This window comes from Phocoena phocoena, chromosome 1 (genome assembly GCF_963924675.1).
Source record: "Phocoena phocoena chromosome 1, mPhoPho1.1, whole genome shotgun sequence".
NCBI classification, from domain to species: Eukaryota; Metazoa; Chordata; class Mammalia; order Artiodactyla; family Phocoenidae; genus Phocoena; species Phocoena phocoena.
The window spans coordinates 33,508,525-33,524,514 of record NC_089219.1 but is presented as its reverse complement, the minus strand read 5'-3'; the positions used below and the strand labels follow the sequence as shown (position 1 = coordinate 33,524,514).

Genomic DNA, 15,990 nt, shown 5'->3' with positions numbered 1-15,990 from the left:
TGAGAGCCCAGAGGAGGCAGCAGTCTAGCCAGGAAGACTTCTCGGAGGCAGTGATGCTCTGGCTGAGTTTTAGATGAGGAGCAGGCTGTCTTCAGGGAAGGGGAAGAAAGAATGTGGACAGTGTTCCAAGCAGAGGGAAAGACAACATGAGCAAAGACCAAAGAAGGAAGATGGTGTTATGAGCTGAATTGTGTGCCCCCCAAATTTCTATGTTGAAGGCCTAAATCTCAGTACCTCAGAATGTTGCTATATTTGGAGATAGGGCTTTAAAAGAGGTAATTAAGTTAAAATGAGGCCATTAGGATGGGCCCTAATCCAATCTGACTGGTTTCTTTAAAAGAAGAGGAAATTTGGACATACAAAGGGACACCAGGGATGGGTGCACAAACAGAGGGAAGACCATGTGAGGACACAACAAGAAGGCAGCTGTCTGCAAGCCAAGGAAAGAGGTCTCAGGAGAAACCAAATCTGCTAACACCTATTGCTTATCTTGGACTTCTAGCCTCTGGAACTATGAGAAAATTAATCTTCAATGTTAAGCCCCCAAGCCTGCAATCTTTGTTATGGCAGCATGAACTGATCAATGCAGGCAGCATGATGCATTTAGGAATTTCTTCCTGGGCCACAAGGTGTGAGGCAGGAGTGACAGGTTCTTAAGCAGGACAGTTACAAGCCCAACTCTGATCTGGGAAGTATGTAGATTGGTGGATATAAAAAGAGCTTATGTTTCCTGAGTGTCTATTTTGCCAGACATTGTGCTCAGTTCTTTATATGCATTCACTGGTTGAATTCTCACTACAGTCCTCTAAGTGCTGCTATCACCCCTTGGTACAGTAAAGAAACTCAGACACAGAGAGGTTAAGTGACTTGCCCAAGATCACACAGCCAACAAGTGATGAAGCTGGGATTAGAACCCAGGTTGATCTGACTCCAGCCCTGAGGAGGAAGGATACTTAGAATTTGGTGCCTGCCTCAAGTGGCGGGTAGTGGAGGAGGATGCAGGCAATGTTGGGTTTTGAGCCCAAGTGCCCAGTGGATGGTATTGCCACGGGCTTCTGAGACCCGGGGGAGGGTGGGCTTGAGGCTTGGGAGGTAGTGTAACATGAATAGGTCAGTACATGAGACTTGAAGCCAAAAACCTGGGTTCAAATCCCAGTGCTGCTTCTACATGTGGCCTTGGCCTTTCTGAAACTTGATTTCCTCATGTGGGAATAATAGTGATATCTATCTCAAAATATAAATGATATCTAACATTCGTGTTTTCTGAAAATTCTCAATAATCATAGCTACTGTTGCCATTATAACCACAGGGAGCATGTGGGGAAGTGCTGTGCGCTCTTGGGCGGTGCATTTGACCTCCAGACATACTGGCTGCTTCCTGGAGCTCTCCCCGCCCCACCCCACTCTGGCAACCCTTCTGTGCTTCAGGGCCCAGGCCTGCTTCCTCCTGGAAGCCCTCCCCACTGCTACTGCTCAGGGCCCTCTGACACTTCAATAACTTGTCTCCAAGTAACTGTTTTGCCCTGGTTCGTTGCTGAAGCAGGGGATAGGAAGGACTCCATCAATGTCCATGGTCTCCCTCCTTCCGTCCCTTTTTTTTTTTTTTTGCCACACCACATGGCATGTGGGATCTTAGTTCCCTGAGCAGGGATTGAACCTGCACCCCCTGCATTGGAAGTGCATTGTCTTAACCACTGGACCACCAGGGAAGTCCCACTTCTCTCCTTCTTTGTCACTCTTCCTCTAGAAATCCGAGGCATCCTTGCCATCAGGCCCTACAACGTGATCACTTGGGTGACAAGAAACCCCAGTCTCACTTCTAAACACCTTTGCTTTCCTAAAACCCAGTCACAAATTGGAGTGATGTAAAGCAAAGAGTGTCAGAGGTGGGCCTCTTAGACTTGGGTGGAGCACAGGAGCCCCACTCCCTCACAGGTAATGGCCCGGTTAGCTGTCTCAGCCTTAGCTCGGCCCCCTTCAGACACTGCATCCTTCACTCCTGGGGCCTGGCTCCTGACCCATAGGGGCTCTCATTTCCTCCATGTGAGCTTTACAGAGTAAGAATCGGGCTGATCCAAAGCAGATCTCCTAGGGTCTGCCTTGCTCTCTGCTAAGGAATAGGGACTGATCAAGCACCTACGGAATGCTGGGCCCTGTACTAAGCACAGCCAAGAAAAAAGAAAAGAATCAGAGAAACAGCTCATCCCTGGGGGCTGAGGACAGGGCAGGGAAGTGGGCTGGGAACCAGGGGAATAGCTCCCAACTCCCACACCCCCTACTTCCGACAGTCTCCACGGAGTGAGAGGCCCAGGGGGCCTTCTGTCAGGGTGGGTGGGGGTGAGGGAACACTCTTCCAGGGCTTCCAGGCAGCAGTCTCCCAAACACCCACCCTTCTGCGCCCCTCCTCCCTCACCCTCTCCCATGCAGACACACTTTTTTTTAATATAAATTTATTTATTTTTTACTTTTGGCTGCATTGGGTCTTTGTTGCTGCACGCAGGCTTTCTCTAGTTGCGGCGAACAGGGGTTATTCTTCGTTGCGGTGCGCAGACTTATTGCAGTGGCTTCTCTTGCTGCAGAGCAGGGGCTCTAGGCACGCGGGCTTCAGTAGTTGTGGCACACAGGCTCAGTAGTTGTGGCACTCGGGCTCAGTAGTTATGTCATGCAGACTCAGTAGTTGTGGCACTCAGGCTTATTTTCTCTGCGGCTTGTGGGATCTTCCCAGACCAGGGATCGAGCACATGTCCCTTGCATTGGCAGGCAGATTCTTAAGCACTGCGCCACCAGGGAAGTCCCTGTCACACTTATTAAATGAGATAATCTGAGCAAAGCACTTAGCATCCTGCCTGGCTAACAGGGAGCCCTTGATAAATGCCTGTAGTCACACCCCATCCCCCACATGCTGTCACACTTTCAGGCGCTTGGACTCCAGCGTGCCGTTCGCTTTCTGATACACCTCTCATCCTCCAGCTACACACACACACACACACACACACACACACACACACACAGGTGCACTCATGTCACACACATACACACCCTCCCACCCCACCCCATTTTCTGTCCTGAACTCCCCCCGGCAGGCTGCAGTGCGTGGGCCAAGAGGCCAAGTGGCCAGCACAGGGCGGTGGGAACAAGCTCACTCCCGTGGCCAGCCCCATCACAGAGACCTGAGTGTGGAGAAGCCTGGAGAAGGGGACTGGAGGCTGGCAGGAAGGGTGGGAAAGGAGGCGGGTGATGAGGAGGGCGGGACCAGGCTCACCTCAGTCTTTTCAAGTGAGAAGTCTGAGCCCGAGACCAGCCTTTGAAAGCAACACTGGGGGTGGGGGACAGAGGAAGTGGCACGAGGCATATTGAGCCTCCACAGGACCAACCTAAGCTGGGAGCTTGGGTTTGGAAGGGCCATTGCTGACCCACAAGGCCTCTCCTACCTCAGGTCAGCACCAGGACCCTGCACCTGATGGGTCTCAAGGCTGACAAGGGCCTGGGAGGGTGAGAGGGGAGGAGATCAATGACTTTGCCCTCCTCCCAGCTCCACCCCCAAGTGTCATGTGCAAGAACCGTGATCCTTGGACAGAGTCAGAGACAGACAGGCCTGGGACAGACAGACAACCTATGGAAATAAACAGGAATGGCGACCTGGGTACCAGAAGAGCAGGAAGGGAAGGGGAGGGGCTGAGCTCCGGGCCCCAACACATACTCAATACCCTCCGCGGACACTCAACATGGACACCCGACACAGATATATAGACACACAGCACAGAGACATAACCCAGCTCTACAAACGCAACGGATACACCACACTTAGCCGCACTGTGCAGACACCTCTCACCCAGCTCACACACCCACATACACACAATACACTCGGACACAGTAGTGCACTGAGCATCCCAAGATTCACCGGACACATGCCCCAGCCAAAGCCCCACACAGCCAGCAGAGGTGTTCCCTCCGCCCACACTGACAACCAGGCGCACACTATTTAGGACACAAAGGCATAGGCACACAGACATATATCATCTCAGGGACACACACACACATGTCCAGACATGTCGACACTGCTCCCCCCTCTCCGCTAGTTCTGGGGTTCTCCTTCCTTTCTCCCCACTGCTTTTGCTGGTCTCTGTTTCCATCCTGTGTGTCTCTTCAAGACTTATTAGGCCAGAACCCTTCAGTCCTTAACACTTCCCCATTCCTGGCCTCCTTTCTGTGCCAAGGATTCATGGATGCGTGCACACCGTGAGGTCATGGGGTGCCCTGGGGAGCAGTCTCGGGCCAGAGGGCGTTCCCCTGTCACTTGCATCACCCGCAAGGCTGAGGGTAGGGATTTCAGCAGGTGGCTGCCCCTCACCCCAGATCTTGGCCTCCTGGTTCCTTGATCAGCCCACTGGAAACCTCCCCCCACCCCCCCCATCTGCTCCTCTGGCCGCCTGCTTGCAGTTCCAGAACACACTGTGCTTTCCCTGCACCTTTGTCTTGGTACAAGCAGCTCGCTCAGCCTGGAGCGCCCTCCCGACTCCAGCTGTCAGTACACCTCATATTTTTGAATTTCATGGACCAGTTAAAAACTTCAAAAGGAAGTTTGGGAAATGACAGAAGGTTGCCAAGTTTTCATCTCATTAGGAAGCATATTTAAAATATAACTACCATCCTCGATCCACCATCGTTTCATAAAAAGAACGCTTTAATACCAACAAAGTAGGAAGGCCCTAATCTCAGGATAAAGGGTAATCCTTTACCTTGAACACATTAGCTTTACGTAAAACCCACAGCATTGTCCTTCTTCTTCTCATTTCCAAGTTTCCATGAAGCACTGGAAACTTCATCACAGATCATGTTTGGAAACACCAAGTCCTCAGCTCACAGGACACCTCTCCCAGGAGGCCTGCCCCACCCGACCCCTCTCCCACCCCTCCCCCAGAGTTGGTCTCACTGCCCAGCAGGCTCTCTCGTGTTCTGTCACTATAGCCACATTGTCATGGTTTCCCAAGGGCCGACACAGTTAAGCACTGCCAGGTGCTTAACATGGATTATCTCATTTTATCCTCATAACCCTGCAAGGTGAATATTTCGTAAGCATCTTCCCCCAATCCTGCACCCCGTGCTGGAGAAGCTGATAGAAGGTAGCAGTTCTTTCTTTGGAAAGAACCGCAAACACAGGTCTGGGCTGCAAATCCAGGCTCTCCGCTTCCTGATTTTATGATTGGGGCAAGTCACTTCACCACTCTGAGTCTCAGTCTTTATCATCGATGAAAGAGAAGCAACGATTCCTACTTCACAATGTTGTCCTGAGGGAGTGCACGTGGAGCTCCTAAGACAGCACCTGGCACGTGGAAGACACCGGACAATGTGAGTTACTCCCCTCCCACGTCCCCAGGCTCCCCCCACACCCCAATCCCGTGACTTTCCCTATACCTCATTCTCCCGACTGCCTTCCCACATTTCTTTCCAGGCTCCTGTGTTAGACCCTACTGCTTTTCTTCCCTCTAAAAGTAGGTCAGCTCCAGGGAACAATCTTTGGCCCTCCTCCCTCTTCTGTCTCCTCTCCCTCGCTGGGTGATCTCATGCAGTCCCATGGCTTTATGTATCGTCTAGACACTGACTCCAAATTTTATATCTACAGTCCTCATCTCTCCCCAGACCTCCAAACCTGTATGTTCAGCAGACACCTCCCTGCATAGACCTCATGGGTCTCTTGGAGTTTATACATATAAAACAGAGACTTGATTCTTCTCATCCAAAACCATTCCTCCACCAATTTTCTCATCTCAGTAAGTCACACCATTATTACCCAGTTGCTCAAGCCAAAAGCACATTTGATTCTTCTCTCTCACCCCTCACCTACAATCATCAGCGAATCTCACTGCCTCTTATCTCCAAAGTATAGCCCAAACTTTTCATTTCTCTCCATCTCCATTACTCTCACTGGAGTCTGATTTCTCATCATCTCTCATCTGGTTCACACCAGTAACATCCTAACTGGTGTGTCTGCACTTACTTTCACTCCTTTAAAAGACTGCTTTTAAAGTACATCTTTAGATCAGTTAGGGTGAGCCCTTCAGCTTGGTTCTTTTCAAAAATTTCCTTGGCTATTCTAATTCCTTTGTATGTTCCCACAACTTTTGGAATGAGCTTGTCATTTTAAAAACAAACAAACAAAAACCTGCCGGAGCTCTAAGATTACTTTGAATATATAGATCAATTTAGGCATAACAGACACCTTAACAATATTAAGTGTTCCATCCAGTCCATGAACATATCCTCTCAGTCCTTTGATTTAGGTCTTCTTTACTTAAATACTGGATAATAGTGTTCAGTACAGAGGTTTTGCCTGTCTTTTTCTAAATCTATTTCTAAGTGTTTTATGCTTTTTTACTATTATAAATAAGCTTTTAAAACTTCTCTCTTCCAGGTGCTTTCTGGTAAGATACAGAAATACAACTGGTTTTTGTATATTGACTTTGTAACCTGCAGATATGTTAAATTCTCTTATTAGCTTTGGTAGTTGTCTTGAGAATCCCTTAGGATCTACAAATAAAAATAGTTTTACTTCTTCCTTTCCAGTCTTTATACCTTTTATTTCCTTTTCTTACCTTATTGCACTCACTAGGGTTTCCAGTACAATGCTGGATAGAAGTAATGAGAGCAAGCATCATTGCCTTACTCCTGCAGAGGAGAAAAACATTAATTCTTTCACTGTTAGGTATAGTATTAACTGTAGGTTTATCATAGATGTCCTTTATCAGGCTGAGAAAGTTACCTTCTGTTCCCAGTTTGCAGAGAGGTGTTTTTGCTTTTTAAATCATGAATAGGTGTTGAATTTTGTCAAATGCTCTTTTTTCTGTATCTTTCAAGATGTTATGGTTTTTCTACTTTATTCTGTTAATGTGGTGAATTAAACTGATTGGTTTTTTAAATATTAAACTTTGCATTCCTAGAATAAACGTCACTTAGTAATGATGTATTCTCTTTTTTATATGTTGCTAGGCTTGATTTGATAATATTTTGTTAAGGTTTTTTGCATCTTTGTTTATGAATGATATTGAACAATAATTTCCTGCTCTTGTAATGTCTTTGTCAGGTTTTTGCATCAGAGTTGTATCAGATAAGACTGCTACAAATTCTTTGCAACTTTCCTTTGAGAGGTAGAGTCTGATTCTCTTCTTTTTTTTTGCTGTACGCGGGCCTCTCACTGTTGTGGCCTCTCCCGTCGTGGAGTACAGGCTCCAGACGCGCAGGCTCAGCGGCCATGGCTCATGGGCCCAGCCATTCCACGGCATGTGGGATCTTCCCGGACCGGGGCACGAACCCGTGTCCCCTGCATCGGCAGGCGGACTCTCAACCACTGTGCCACCAGGGAAGCCCTGATTCTCTTCTTTTTGAATATGGACTACCTTAATGACTTACTTGACCAAGAGACGTGCCCTTCCAAAACTAAGTCATAGAAGCTTTGCAGCTTCTTCCCAAGTCTCCCGAAATACTCACACTTCGAGCTTCAAGCTGCCATGTAGGAAATCTAACCACCCTGAGGCCACCATGCTGTGGCGAAACATAAGCTAACCAGGGGGCCATGTGGAGAGGGAGAGAAAGATGTCCAGCAATTTCCAGTTGTTACAGCCACCAGACATTTGAGTCACCTCAGCTGAGACCCCAGATATTGTGGAACATAGAATAAGCCAACCCACTGTGGCCTGTCCAAATTCCTCACCCTAGAATCATGAGATATAATAATAATAAACTATTGTTTTAAGCCACTACCTTCTTGGATAGGTGTGCAGAAATAAATAACTAGCAGAATCATTTATGCTGGGCTCATAAATGAATGGGGGTATGTTCCCTTCTAGTTTCTGAAAGAGTTTGTGCATAGTTGGTATTATTAATTCCTTAAATATTTGATAGAATTTATCAGTGAAACCATCTAGGTGGGAAATTTTTATATTATGAATTCAATTTCTTTAATAGATATAGAGCTATCCAGATTTTCTGTTTTTTCTTATAGAATGATCTTTTTAGATGCCAATAAATAACATCACTCCCCTTATGGAAACCTCCAATGGCTTCTCCTTGCACTAAGAATAAAATCCAAAGTCACTTTCATAATCTGTAAGGCTCTTTATGATGTGGCTCCTGCCTGCTTTACAGATCTCACCTGGATCCACATTCCTGATATTTACAGGGATGATTCCTTAATGCCGTTTAGATTTCAGCCCAGGTGTCACCTCCTTAGGGAGGCCTTTTTGAACAACAAATCAAAATAATCTCAATCATTCTATATCATATTATCCATTAAAAATGTATAGCATTCGTCACTATCTGACATTATTATTACTTAACTCATTATTTCTACATGGTCTCTACCATGTAGAATTTCAGGTTTTTGTGGCAGTGATTTTGTTGGACTTATTCACAGCTGTGTCCTTAGAGTCTAGGACACCTTGTCATGGAAGGTGGTAAATACATATTTACGAAATTGTTGACTTGTTGCCCTGGAATCCCCAGTCCTGACCTGGGTGTATGGTGTTGAGAAGATGCTGGAAAATGGGGGTTTGAAAGAGTCTTGGCCTCTACCCTGATTGGTCCCTGGAAATGGCCAGCATCAAGTGCAAGAACAAGCAGTTTCAGGAGCCACACTTTGCCCACAGGCTTTTTTTTTTTCTCCTACCAGGGTCTGACTCCAACCTGGCTCCCTCTTCCATCACCAGCAGCTGGAAGGTAGCTTAGAGGCCATTTAGGAGAAGGATCCAAGTACAGCACCTGGGCTCAAAGACGTGGCTACTAGTTCTAGTTTAGAAGCTCCTTAGTCCACGTGTCTTTGAAAAAAACACTTCCTCCCTCTGGCTTTCACCCGACACACTGTAGACACTCGATCATTTCTGAATAAAGATCCACTTCATGCCTACATTTCTACAATTCTACCTTACCCCGTGCCCTTGTTACAGATGAGGAAACTGAGACATGGAGAGGAAAAATGGCCCTACCAGTGCCACAGAGTAAGTTCCTGGAGGTGCTGAAGCTCACAGATTTCCCCCTCGATTTATGATCCCACCAACAAGGACATCAATTTCAGAGATTAACAGCTGCAAATGATGGCATCAAGTCAGCTGCCCCAGCAGCTCTCCGAAGTGCATCTCCAATTCAGGTTTATCTTCATTAAGCAAGTAATTCATTACCAGGCGGTAAGCATTCACATCAGAGTGAGAATATTAAAAAAGTAATTATATTTTTCACAGTGCGGCTTTCTGGGTAAATTGTATGCAAATTGCTGTCTAAATCAGGCTGGCAGCGCCTGGGCAGGTCTCGGCGCTCTTTGAGGGGATATTTTGGAGGCTGGACCAGTCACCTTCTGCTCACCTCAATGAGTGTCCAGCATAGGATCTTGCATTCAGTCAAGGAAAGCTCAAAAATTGTAGTAATTATTACTTCTTAACTCCGTCAAGCCTCAGTTTCCTCATCGGTAAAATGGGGCTCCTAGTAGGACTAAACAAAAGAATGGAGAAGACAATCTCTAGCATAGTATCTGCCTGGCATGGACATGAGAGGCACACGACCTCAGGAAATGGCAAGACAGCTTCAGGGAGAGGGAGCTGTATCAATGAGGCACTGAAACCTACAGGCCCAGAGAGAGGGTGGGGGCAGCTGCTGGGGGGACGAGGGACACTGGTGAGGGGTCAGGAGGCCTACCTTCCTTCTCATCCTGGCTCTGCCACCAATTCACTGTGTGACCCCAAATTCACCGCTTCTCCTCTCTGGGCCATACTCGATACACAGACATAATTAAACCCTGAGTAATCATCACCCAGCAGGTACCCACAATCCCCCAGATAGCACTGACCTCCAACCTCAGGGAGTGAGAAGGTTCATGCTGGAATAGGGTGCTTGAAGTGCAAAGACATCAATTCTCTCAGTTTACAGGTGAGAAAAAGAAGCCCAAAGAAGGGTGTGAATGACCCAAGGTCACACATCAGGTAAGTGATATAGTCAGGACCAGAATCCCAGGCCAGGGCAGTTCTAATACATACTGTTAGTACCCATCTGTCAAATGGGCACTTGAAGGCCTGCACTGGAAACTGTAAAATGCGGTGTGCACATAGGTATCATCAATTTTATCTCAGGGTTGGAATACAGTCCTGGGATTCGATCCAGGGCAGGTTACTTCCTGTCTGAACCTCAGTTTCTCCATTTGTCAAATGAGGCTGTTGGAAGAGATATCACTATGGGCTCCTCCAATGAAACTCAGAAGGGAGGATTTTAATGACATCTTTTCTCTTCCCTCCCTCTGAGAGAAGCTCTGGGTCTTCCCAGGGACTTAAAGGCAGAAGTGTCCGGGCCTACCCAAGGGGGTCTTGGCGCCAGTTCCCAGCCTCCCCTGCCCACACGCTGGAAACCTGTTGGTGGTGATAGTTTGGGAAAATGCACCGTACCCTTGTGATGGGGGACCACCTGCTGAACAGCCCAGAAACCCAGAGCCCCAGGCCATAGGGCCAAGGCTACCCCAGAGACAGTCTCAAATTGGGCCACACAATTCCATGCAAATGTGGCTACAATGGGTTACAGCGCTATGTTGGGGGCCAAGGCACTGCCTGGAGCTCCATTCACTAACACATAGCTACACCCAGACACACACTCAGGCTGGCACACACAGCTACACACAAGGGTGCTCAGACAGGAAGATACGGCCGGATACGGCTACACCTGGTGACACCTTCACACACTGTTAGGGGCACCTAACAAGAGCTAGCCACAACTAAGTCCTGGGTAGTGGTCACCCAGCAGTGACATCTAGACACAGACACTCTGGGAGAATGCATGGCTCCTTTCTGACCCAGCTCCTATTCACAAACCCTCACCTGTGCAGACCCTCAATCCCACACCCATGGGGCTACTGAAAAGTCTTATCGCCACCCTCAGGCAGCGGGTTCCAGGAGGCACAGGTGAGCACCTGCCTCTGCCCATGCACAGACACACATCGCTGCGGCTCCTGTATCTGTGAGGTCCTGCTGTTCTCATGTCTTCCTCAGGCATCACTTCAGAGATCCAGGATTTTCGAGAAAGGCCAAGCCATGGCTCCTGCCTCCTCGCCACCTTGACATCTCTGAGACACAGCCCAGGCAGCAGCCAAGCTCAGACTGAGCCAGTCAGGGATCCTATGTCCTTCACAGAGGCTGTGGTTGTGGGGGTTAAGGCCTGGCGTGGACTTTCAGAGCTTTCTCCGGGCTGTGAAAATCCTCCCTGGCTTTGGGCATTTCCTCTTTGGCTGGTCTTTCTTTCTTTTTTTTTTTTTTTGCTATAAGCGGGCCTCTCACTGTTGTGGCCTCTCCCGTTGCAGAGCATAGGTTCCGGACGCGCAGGCTCAGCGGCCATGGCTCACGGGCCCAGCCGCCCCACGGCATGTGGGATCTTCCCGGACCGGGGCATGAACCCGTGTCCCCTGCATCGGCAGGCGGACTCTCAACCACTGCGCCACCAGGGAGGCCCTGGCTGGCCTTTCTTTAACTCATCGTTCTGGAAGAAACTCAAGGCTCCCCCAGAAACCTTTCATGACCGTGCTTGGCATGGTCAAGCCTTGACCCAGGAGTCAGGAGCCCAGGTTCACAATCCTGGCTCCTGTGCTTTACACACTGAATGACCCTGAGCCCATCTGTTGCCTCTAGGCCTCAGTTTCTCCTTCTGCACCAAGAGGGTGGATGGGATGGGGTGGGATGAGGAGGACAGCATCGAGTAGAGCTTCAAAGGCCCTCTCTCGTCTCAGATTTCTTGAACTCTGCTTACCCCAAGGGCCAGGGCTGGTGACTGAAGCAACCAGGACTGGACCCTAATCTGCCACCTGCTCTAGTGTTCTCACCACACGGCAGGCTTCTGACTCCAGGCCCCTAGCGAAGGCAGAGCGGAAAGAGAATGAGAGAGAGAAAGCTGTGGGCACACACTGTGCCTGAGGGCAGGGATTTCCACTGGATCTGAAGTTTCCGCAGGGTGTGGTATACAGGACTCACTGAACAACGTTTGCTAAAACCAATCCAATCCACTCCTTCCTAGCTCTGTAGCCTTGGGCAGGCAACTTGGTGTCTCTGAGTTTTCTCTAAGTGTCTTCCACTATAAGACGGGGATAACCACTCGCTCCTGGTTACAGGTATTCATGAGGACCCTGCACGAGAAGGGATAGCACCTGCCCTAGAGGGGCCCCACCAACAGGCATCCCCACCCCCTTCCCCTCCTAGCCTCTACTAGGAGTGGGCCTCCCTGGAGCCCTCCCGGCTTAGAGAGGAAGGCTCACCACAGGAACGCGGTGGGGAGAGTGCTCAGAGGAGGGGCCGTGCTCGCCAGCATCCTGACAGAGCTTGGGCTGACCGGAGCAGCTTACTTCTCATCCTTGCCACACCGAGGGAGCGGCAAAGTCCTGAGCAGGCAGCTGGTCTGGGGGGAAGCGGGAGGGAGATGCACACTCGCTGGCTCACCCACAGATACAGGGAATCCAAGTCCCGGAGGTCATGAGCGTAAAGCATCCACCAACGAAAGGGATGTCCTCCCTATCAGCCCTGGCAGGCTTCCCCCGGAACAGGTTGCTCACTGCCTCCCAGGGCTGCCCGTTCTGTGGCCTGGCACGTGCTGAGCTAAGCCTGCCTCCCTGGAGATTCCCTCTCTTGGTCCCAGCTCTGCCCTCCATGGCTGCATGAATGCATCCGCTCCTTCTGCCTCACGACAGCCCCAGGACCTGCCGACCAACCCGGTGCCCCGCCACTGCCCTTCACCTCCTGGACCTTCTTCGCAGGCCAGACAGCAGTTTGGCTGGTGCTTCCGTAACAGGGGTCTGAATCCTCTCAGCTGCTCAGACGTGTCCCTCTGTATCTAGGCACATGCATGCGTGCGCACACACATATGTGCATCTCCACTGGGCCGCTTTCCCAGATATAGTCCAGCCCAGAAGGGCACGTCAGCCGTCTCCTGCACAGAGCTGCTGTCCCTCCTCTCCCGAGTCCCCGCTGTGGCTGGAACTGCCCTGGAAGACGAGGGGCAGGGAGACACGGAAGCAGCCTGAGAGGACACATCTCCCACCGGGAGCCCTTCCTCTTCCCCCACCCCCTGCCTTCTGCCACTTCCCTATGTCAGGGCCATGCTGATGACACCAGAGAATCCATCAAATGCCACCCCCGTGTCAGGTCATGTCACAACATAATTAAAGCATTAGATCTTCGTGATGAAGCCGTTGCCATCAATTCTGAGAGTGACTGATCCAATCTACAGAAAGGGGAAATTTCTCTCCACCCGCCACAACTACCACAGCTGCCTTCCCCCCCAAAGAAGGGAGACAGAATTGCTGGTGCTATTTAGGGCTCTGGACCTCGGGCTAGGAGTCAGGAGCCGAGCTACGAGCGAGGAGGGTCTGGCCTTGTGGTGTGTGCCCCTCCTGCCTGTGGGTCCGCTGGGGACAGCAGAGCCTGGAGACCTGGGGACTCCTCCGAGCTCAGTCACTGAGTCTGTCTGTGACCTTGGGAAAGACAGTGCCCACCTCTAGATTTCAGTGCCCCCTTCTGTAAATGGGATGTGAGGGGTTGGGAGGGTTAGGGAGGAAGATGACTTGATCTCTAAGGATAGTGGAGGGAAAAGAAGCAGGAGCCCAGGGGTCAGAGGACTTAGGTTCAAATACTGACTAGCTGTGCAGCCGTGGTCAAGTAAGTTCTCTTTTCTCATTCTCCTCACCTCTAGGAAGGGGAAATTATTCATGTCTCACAGGATTACTGTGAAGATGAAATGAGAAAGGGAACGTAAGGGCCTAGCGCAAAAGAAATGTTTCAGCTTCTCAGTGCACCCATCCCTGTGCTCTTGGATTCAAGGTATTGGTCAAGGGACTGGATTTAGGACTGGTCTTTCTTTGCTCAGGACTGCTAAGTGGGGGCACAAGAAAGCTGGGACTGCAGCGCTGGAATGCAAACAGAAAAGACGGAGCAGGCGGGAACAGAAGAGTGGTCTCTGTCTCAGCTCAGATGATGTCACCATCCAGAAGTTGGACACAGGAGGAAGAGGAGCCAGGCCAGTGCTAACGAGGGGTCGGGGATGACACAAGGGAGAGAGAGAGAGGCACTGATGGGTTAAGGCCATCACCCTATGGTTGGCATGTCAGGAGAGGGAGTAGGTAAGAACCAGGCAGGTGGCCAGAGCCTTGGGAGGTGGCGGCAAAGGCAGAAGCAGTGAGACGAGTCTGAGGCCATTGCAGTGATCCAGGTGAGAGATGAGGGTGCTCGGTCTTAGTTTAAGCAGGAGTCGAGGGGTGACTCCAGGGTCCTTGGTCTGAGCAACCAGAAGTGACCATTTATGGAGTTACCGTTTATCAAGTTTGAGTAACTGTCTGGGAAGAAGCTCGAAAGTGGTAACTAGGAGATTGTTTAAAGTTGAAGATGCCTAATAGGTATCCAGGTGGAAACGTTGAGCAAGGTGGATGCATACACACGTCTGGAGTTCAGGGCAGAGATGTGGGCTGAAGAAATACACTTGAGACTTGAGAGTTATCAACAGGTAGATAGTACCTAAAGCCAGGAGCTTGGTGGAGATCCCCTGGGAAAGAGAAGAGGTACAAGGACTAACCTTGGAGAACTGCAATGTTAAGAAGTTGAGGAGATGCGGGGAACCAACACTGGAGACTGAGTAGGGGAGATCAGTCTGGGAAGAGGGAAGCCAGGCCAGCGTGGTACCCTGGAAGGCGAATGAAGAAGGAAGGAGGAGGAAGTGATCACCTGCATTGAGGGTAAGATGAAGACTGAGAACTGGCCAATGACAATGTGGCATAAATATTTTTTGGATGAATAAACTGGGGTGCTGGTTGGGTTCTGGGATGGAACCTGGCCTCATGGATAGTGAACGAGGTGATGATACCAATTAAGCAGTAGTCAAGGAGGCTTGGGGTCAAGCATACGAAAACCAGGTTGGAAGCCCTAAACCCTCCCAGCCTCAAGTCAGACAGGATTGGTCCTGCAAACCGGGAGGAGATCCACTGCAGGTAAATCAGGTGATGACAGCTATCGTGGGAGGGAGGCCTCAGAGGCCAGCCAGGGCCTGAAGGTCAAGTGCAGACCACAGATTCAGTGGCAGAGGCAGAATTCAAATGCCACAAAAGCCTACCGAGAACGTGTCACATGCCAGGCACTGTGCAAAGCACAGTGGGGAGAACCCAAAGGCATAAAACATGGTCTTTCCTGGAGACACTTCCCAAATAATGGGGGAGAGAAACAAGTAGACAGATGACCCAGGTGCATGATAGATAGTGCCAACCTTTCATGACTCCTTTTAGGGCCCAGACAAGCTCCTGGAACTTAGATCTTACCAGACCCCATGAAAAGAACATCTCCTTTCTTCTGAAAGGCTCTACTGAGCCATCTAGGTTTTGAGTTTCTGATTTCGGACGTTACTTCTTCATTCTCTTGTTTTTGGCGTCACCCTCTGGAGTTGACCTGTGGGGTCTGCTTAAGCCCTGATCCTTTAAGGCAGTCATTCATATAGGCACCTAAAGGGGGGCTGCAGACCCCCAAAGAGCTCCTGGCCAGCCTCCTGGACACCCCTGGCTTGTTCTGAACCTGCCTGCACACCAGTCCCATTGCAGTCGTGCTTCCTTTATGTAGATGACTCAGGATCTTGACTTTCTGGGTCACATACAAGCTCCTCCACTTCAGGCAACTTCAGCTAACGGGCCCCACTCTAGCCAAGCCCCTTCAGGCCCAACTCCCAGGCCCCCAAATCACACCATGGTTGAGTCTGAGCATCGTTTTCCCAACTACGCCCTTGGCTCTGCTCACCAAGGAACTGATTCTCCTTCCTGGCTATGAGGTGTGTCCACTCAGCTCTGGGCCCTCCTGGCCTCCACCCCTTTGAGCAGCACACCCACTCTGCCTAACCCCATCCCTCGGGTGGAAGGCAGGTGGTACAGGAGAAAAACAGTGGCTGCGGGAGCACAGAAGGGGAGCAGACTTGATTCTAGCCCGGGGGTTCTGAGGCCTTTCCTGA

General features: G+C 50.1%; 1 non-coding gene across 1 annotated transcript; it reads right to left on the bottom strand.

The window, feature by feature from the left end:
* Positions 1-1,636: 1,636 nt before the first annotated feature.
* Positions 1,637-1,709, bottom strand: TRNAG-UCC (transfer RNA glycine (anticodon UCC)). Its single transcript has one exon. It is a non-coding gene; the product is annotated as a tRNA-Gly (tRNA).
* Between the last annotated feature and the right edge of the window lie 14,281 nt (positions 1,710-15,990).